This window comes from Haliotis rubra, unplaced genomic scaffold (genome assembly GCF_003918875.1).
Source record: "Haliotis rubra isolate DU_JTF1 unplaced genomic scaffold, ASM391887v1 Scf2757, whole genome shotgun sequence".
Taxonomy (NCBI): domain Eukaryota; kingdom Metazoa; phylum Mollusca; class Gastropoda; order Lepetellida; family Haliotidae; genus Haliotis; species Haliotis rubra.
The window spans coordinates 3,084-9,672 of record NW_025766844.1 but is presented as its reverse complement, the minus strand read 5'-3'; the positions used below and the strand labels follow the sequence as shown (position 1 = coordinate 9,672).

At 41.7% G+C, this 6,589-nt stretch overlaps 9 non-coding genes across 9 annotated transcripts; all 9 read right to left on the bottom strand.

The window, feature by feature from the left end:
* Positions 1 to 388: 388 nt before the first annotated feature.
* On the bottom strand, positions 389 to 461 carry Trnaa-agc. Its single transcript has one exon. It is a non-coding gene; the product is annotated as a tRNA-Ala (tRNA).
* A 409-nt stretch (positions 462 to 870) lies between these two features.
* Trnaa-agc lies at positions 871 to 943 on the bottom strand. Its single transcript has one exon. It is a non-coding gene; the product is annotated as a tRNA-Ala (tRNA).
* A 410-nt stretch (positions 944 to 1,353) lies between these two features.
* On the bottom strand, positions 1,354 to 1,426 carry Trnaa-agc. The gene has a single exon. It is a non-coding gene; the product is annotated as a tRNA-Ala (tRNA).
* A 408-nt stretch (positions 1,427 to 1,834) lies between these two features.
* Trnaa-agc lies at positions 1,835 to 1,907 on the bottom strand. Its single transcript has one exon. It is a non-coding gene; the product is annotated as a tRNA-Ala (tRNA).
* Positions 1,908 to 2,283: 376 nt separating this feature from the next.
* Trnaa-agc lies at positions 2,284 to 2,356 on the bottom strand. The gene has a single exon. It is a non-coding gene; the product is annotated as a tRNA-Ala (tRNA).
* Positions 2,357 to 2,766: 410 nt separating this feature from the next.
* Positions 2,767 to 2,839, bottom strand: Trnaa-agc. Its single transcript has one exon. It is a non-coding gene; the product is annotated as a tRNA-Ala (tRNA).
* Positions 2,840 to 3,731: 892 nt separating this feature from the next.
* Trnaa-agc lies at positions 3,732 to 3,804 on the bottom strand. Its single transcript has one exon. It is a non-coding gene; the product is annotated as a tRNA-Ala (tRNA).
* Positions 3,805 to 4,214: 410 nt separating this feature from the next.
* Trnaa-agc lies at positions 4,215 to 4,287 on the bottom strand. Its single transcript has one exon. It is a non-coding gene; the product is annotated as a tRNA-Ala (tRNA).
* A 412-nt stretch (positions 4,288 to 4,699) lies between these two features.
* Trnaa-agc lies at positions 4,700 to 4,773 on the bottom strand. The gene has a single exon. It is a non-coding gene; the product is annotated as a tRNA-Ala (tRNA).
* Positions 4,774 to 6,589: the final 1,816 nt, after the last annotated feature.

The window sequence follows — 6,589 nt, the reverse complement described above, 5'->3', positions numbered from 1 at the left end:
CCCCAGCTTAATAGACAATGGAGAGTGGTCACTGGTAAGCATAGCTTCTCAATTAAGGTGAACAGGTATTTTAGGGAATGTAAATATATTTTAGAATGACTTCAGATTTATAAATATATATACAGAATTATGTATAGATATATAAGACATTCTCATAACAATGTAACAAATGTGAAGTGGGTAGAACCGGACTGAGACAACTGAATGCAATGTTCATATTTGAGCCCCAAAGAAAGTGAATTTCTTTTGCCGAATCCGGGTATCAGTGCGAGCGCCTCCCGTATGCAAAAGGGGCGTTCTGTCATGTGTGCTAGTCCCCCTGTTCATGACATTCATAAAGAGACAAATAACAAGACTATTTCACAAAACTATAAAGTGCAAAAAGAACTGGAGAATCCGGGTATCGATCCCGGTACCTCTCGCATGCTAAGCGAGCGCTCTACCATTTGAGCTAATTCCCCTTACGATGGAACATTGGTGTGTTTTCATTAACTGTATTCTTGACAATCAGCTGAACCGCTTTGGCGCCATGACAGCCGACCTTGATTGTCCTCACAGTAACAGATGTGTTGCTTCAGCTTTGAGAAAACATGCTTTCAGGTTTGGGAGTCAGTGTATGTGTGTGCGTACAATGTCATTTGAACATGTAACAAATGTGAAGAGGGTAGAACCGGACTGAGACAACTGAATGCAATGTTCATATTTGAGCCCCAAAGAAAGTGAATTTCTTTTGCCGAATCCGGGTATCAGTGCGAGCGCCTCCCGTATGCAAAGGGGCGTTCTGTCATGTGTGCTAGTCCCCTGTTCATGACATTCATAAAGAGACAAATAACAAGACTATTTCACAAAACTATAAAGTGCAAAAAGAACTGGAGAATCCGGGTATCGATCCCGGTACCTCTCGCATGCTAAGCGAGCGCTCTACCATTTGAGCTAATTCCCCTTACGATGAACATTGGTGTGTCTTCATTAACTGTATTCTTGACAATCAGCTGAACCGCTTTGGCGCCATGACAGCCGACCTTGATTGTCCTCACAGTAACAGATGTGTTGCTTCAGCTTTGAGAAAACATGCTTTCAGGTTTGGGAGTCAGTGTATGTGTGTGCGTAGAATGTCATTTGAACATGTAACAAATGTGAAGAGGGTAGAACCGGACTGAGACAACTGAATGCAATGTTCATATTTGAGCCCCAAAGAAAGTGAATTTCTTTTGCCGAATCCGGGTATCAGTGCGAGCGCCTCCCGTATGCAAAAGGGGCGTTCTGTCATGTGTGCTAGTCCCCCTGTTCATGACATTCATAAAGAGACAAATAACAAGACTATTTCACAAAACTATAAAGTGCAAAAAGAACTGGAGAATCCGGGTATCGATCCCGGTACCTCTCGCATGCTAAGCGAGCGCTCTACCATTTGAGCTAATTCCCCTTACGATGAACATTGGTGTGTCTTCATTAACTGTATTCTTGACAATCAGCTGAACCGCTTTGGCGCCATGACAGCCGACCTTGATTGTCCCTCACAGTAACAGATGTGTTGCTTCAGCTTTGAGAAAACATGCTTTCAGGTTTGGGAGTCAGTGTATGTGTGTGCGTAGAATGTCATTTGAACATGTAACAAATGTGAAGAGGGTAGAACCGGACTGAGACAACTGAATGCAATGTTCATATTTGAGCCCCAAAGAAAGTGAATTTCTTTGCCGAATCCGGGTATCAGTGCGAGCGCCTCCCGTATGCAAAGGGGCGTTCTGTCATGTGTGCTAGTCCCCTGTTCATGACATTCATAAAGAGACAAATAACAAGACTATTTCACAAAACTATAAAGTGCAAAAAGAACTGGAGAATCCGGGTATCGATCCCGGTACCTCTCGCATGCTAAGCGAGCGCTCTACCATTTGAGCTAATTCCCCTGACGATAACGTTGGTGTGTCTCTTTGGCGCCATGACAGACGACCTTGATTGTCCCTCACAGTAACAGATGTGTTGCTTCAGCTTTGAGAAAACATGCTTTCAGGTTTGGGAGTCAGTGTATGTGTGTGCGTAGAATGTCATTTGAACATGTAACAAATGTGAAGAGGGTAGAACCGGACTGAGACAACTGAATGCAATGTTCATATTTGAGCCCCAAAGAAAGTGAATTTCTTTTGCCCAATCCGGGTATCAGTGCGAGCGCCTCCCGTATGCAAAAGGGGCGTTCTGTCATGTGTGCTAGTCCCCCTGTTCGTGACATTCATAAAGAGACAAATAACAAGACTATTTCACAAAACTATAAAGTGCAAAAAGAACTGGAGAATCCGGGTATCGATCCCGGTACCTCTCGCATGCTAAGCGAGCGCTCTACCATTTGAGCTAATTCCCCTTACGATGAACATTGGTGTGTTTTCATTAACTGTATTCTTGACAATCAGCTGAACCGCTTTGGCGCCATGACAGCCGACCTTGATTGTCCTGACAGTAACAGATGTGTTGCTTCAGCTTTGAGAAAACATGCTTTCAGGATTGGGAGTCAGTGTATGTGTGTGCGTAGAATGTCATTTGAACATGTAACAAATGTGAAGAGGGTAGAACCGGACTGAGACAACTGAATGCAATGTTCATATTTGAGCCCCAAAGAAAGTGAATTTCTTTTGCCCAATCCGGGTATCAGTGCGAGCGCCTCTCGTATGCAAAAGGGGCGTTCTGTCATGTGTGCTAGTCCCCCTGTTCATGACATTCATAAAGAGACAAATAACAAGACTATTTCACAAAACTATAAAGTGCAAAAAGAACTGGAGAATCCGGGTATCGATCCCGGTACCTCTCGCATGCTAAGCGAGCGCTCTACCATTTGAGCTAATTCCCCTTACGATGAACATTGGTGTGTCTTCATTAACTGTATTCTTGACAATCAGCTGAACCGCTTTGGCGCCATGACAGCCGACCTTGATTGTCCTCTCACAGTAACAGATGTGTTGCTTCAGCTTTGAGAAAACATGCTTTCAGGTTTGGGAGTCAGTGTATGTGTGTGCGTAGAATGTCATTTGAACATGTAACAAATGTGAAGAGGGTAGAACCGGACTGAGACAACTGAATGCAATGTTCATATTTGAGCCCCAAAGAAAGTGAATTTCTTTTGCCCAATCCGGGTATCAGTGCGAGCGCCTCCCGTATGCAAAAGGGGCGTTCTGTCATGTGTGCTAGTCCCCCTGTTCGTGACATTCATAAAGAGACAAATAACAAGACTATTTCACAAAACTATAAAGTGCAAAAAGAACTGGAGAATCCGGGTATCGATGCCGGTACCTCTCGCATGCTAAGCGAGCGCTCTACCATTTGAGCTAATTCCCCTTACGATGAACATTGGTGTGTCTTCATTAACTGTATTCTTGACAATCAGCTGAACCGCTTTGGCGCCATGACAGCCGACCTTGATTGTCCTCACAGTAACAGATGTGTTGCTTCAGCTTTGAAAAAACATGCTTTCAGGTTTGGGAGTCAGTGTATGTGTGTGCGTAGAATGTCATTTGAACATGTAACAAATGTGAAGAGGGTAGAACCGGACTGAGACAACTGAATGCAATGTTCATATTTGAGCCCCAAAGAAAGTGAATTTCTTTGCCGAATCCGGGTATCAGTGCGAGCGCCTCCCGTATGCAAAGGGGCGTTCTGTCATGTGTGCTAGTCCCCTGTTCATGACATTCATAAAGAGACAAATAACAAGACTATTTCACAAAACTATAAAGTGCAAAAAGAACTGGAGAATCCGGGTATCGATCCCGGTACCTCTCGCATGCTAAGCGAGCGCTCTACCATTTGAGCTAATTCCCCTTACGATGAACATTGGTGTGTCTTCATTAACTGTATTCTTGACAATCAGCTGAACCGCTTTGGCGCCATGACAGCCGACCTTGATTGTCCTCACAGTAACAGATGTGTTGCTTCAGCTTTGAGAAAACATGCTTTCAGGTTTGGGAGTCAGTGTATGTGTGTGCGTAGAATGTCATTTGAACATGTAACAAATGTGAAGTGGGTAGAACCGGACTGAGACAACTGAATGCAATGTTCATATTTGAGCCCCAAAGAAAGTGAATTTCTTTTGCCGAATCCGGGTATCAGTGCGAGCGCCTCCCGTATGCAAAAGGGGCGTTCTGTCATGTGTGCTAGTCCCCCTGTTCATGACATTCATAAAGAGACAAATAACAAGACTATTTCACAAAACTATAAAGTGCAAAAAGAACTGGAGAATCCGGGTATCGATCCCGGTACCTCTCGCATGCTAAGCGAGCGCTCTACCATTTGAGCTAATTCCCCTTACGATGAACATTGGTGTGTCTTCATTAACTGTATTCTTGACAATCAGCTGAACCGCTTTGGCGCCATGACAGCCGACCTTGATTGTCCTCACAGTAACAGATGTGTTGCTTCAGCTTTGAGAAAACATGCTTTCAGGTTTGGGAGTCAGTGTATGTGTGTGGAACAATCGTAGAATGTCATTTGAACATGTAACAAATGTGAAGTGGGTAGAACCGGACTGAGACAACTGAATGCAATGTTCATATTTGAGCCCCAAAGAGTGAATTTCTTTTGCCGAATCCGGGTATCAGTGCGAGCGCCTCCCGTATGCAAAGGGGCGTTCTGTCATGTGTGCTAGTCCCCTGTTCATGACATTCATAAAGAGACAAATAACAAGACTATTTCACAAAACTATAAAGTGCAAAAGAACTGGAGAATCCGGGTATCGATCCCGGTACCTCTCGCATGCTAAGCGAGCGCTCTACCATTTGAGCTTAATTCCCCTTACGATAACGTTGGTGTGTCTTCATTAACTGTATTCTTGCCAATCAGCTGAACCGCTTTGGCGCCATGACAGCCGACCTTGATTGTCCCTCACAGTAACAGATGTGTTGCTTCAGCTTTGAGAAAACATGCTTTCAGGTTTGGGAGTCAGTGTATGTGTGTTCGTAGAATGTCATTTGAACATGTAACAAATGTGAAGAGGGTAGAACCGGACTGAGACAACTGAATGCAATGTTCATATTTGAGCCCCCAAAGAAAAGTGAATTTCTTTTGCCGAATCCGGGTATCAGTGCAGCGCCTCCCGTATGCAAAAGGGCGTTCTTGTCATGTGTGCTAGTCCCCTGTTCATGACATTTCATAAAGAGACAAATAACAAGTCTATTTCACAAAACAATAAAGTGCAAAAGAACTGGAGAATCCGGGTATCGATCCCGGTACCTCTCGCATGCTAAGCGAGCGCTTTTTTTTTTTTCTTTAAAACATTTATTCACATGATGAGATTATTACAGATGCAGACAGTGCTGACACTAACACCCAAAATTTAAAAGAGTTATCACAGAGTTTAGGTGGCAGCGACTAACAGTTCATTTCTAAAGGCAGGAAAGATATTCAATAGTTTTGTACAGTTTTATAACAATATGCATTTATGACTATACAACACATTTCCAAGTGAAAACAGTTTTACTCCTTAGAAATATATATACTTAACGGTGAAAAGCATCTTAATCTAACGGATCGTTTAGGAACAACCTCATTTCCGTTCAACTCCATGTATGTGTTGGTCATAATGTATTTTGAATGAAGATATCGTGATTGATTTACTTTCCGAATATTTAAACAGCAAATATCTAAAATGGCGCCTTATCATAGTCTTGAATAATGCCCTCACATCAAATGAGATGGTGTTGTGACTTGTCATTATAACTCTCCCTTTTAACAATACACAGACAGACGATATATTGACAATACAATATCTATGAATGGTTTATATGACAATTTCTTTTCTGGTAGGAATCCGAACAGGGTAACCAGAGTGACAGCTGTCCAAAGGTAAACCCTGAATCATGGCACACATCTGGTCCAACATTTCAATTACTATTGTTTGCAAGGAAGATAACCTTTGCAATAGATGAAGAGAGATTTAAAATGTCTTCTGTTTCACTTAGACACACTTGGGCAAACATCTGTGTTTGACAGTCCAATTTTCGAGAGTTTTCATATGTAAAGACAATATTATGAGCAATTTTGAAATCTAACTCTACAGAATCTGATGATTTATCTGTTTGCCATACATTTAGCTTTCAAATATCTTTTACAATTAATATCTAAGGCAATGTTATCCCGTTCAGCAGATAGCTACTGGTTCCTTGAAATATTTTTTCCTGAAAATTTCTATAACAATATTTAGCTGTAAATGCTTCAACAGATACATCCTGTTCAGCAATTGTGTAGATAATGTCCCATGAGGGAAGTTTTTTGCCAACAAATAGATAAAATGATCCTTTTCCACTCTGTGTGGAAGCGCGTATAAAAATAATCCTATAACATTGTTGTATTGTACTTGTGTTCCATCCTCTGCAGGTAAGGTGTCATGGACTATTTTCTCAATAATTTGTTCTAGACAATGAATTTAGGAATGATTTCAAAGCAAATATGTTTAATACAAATAATCCTAATTTGAAATGAACGGGATTGAAACATGAGAGTTTTTCCATTAAAATGTAATCAGTGGATTTTTAAACAGTGATTGATCTCATTATATCCATTTTATTATGAAGTAATGAGTCTTTTCCTTCATTAATTTTGTATTCCATGC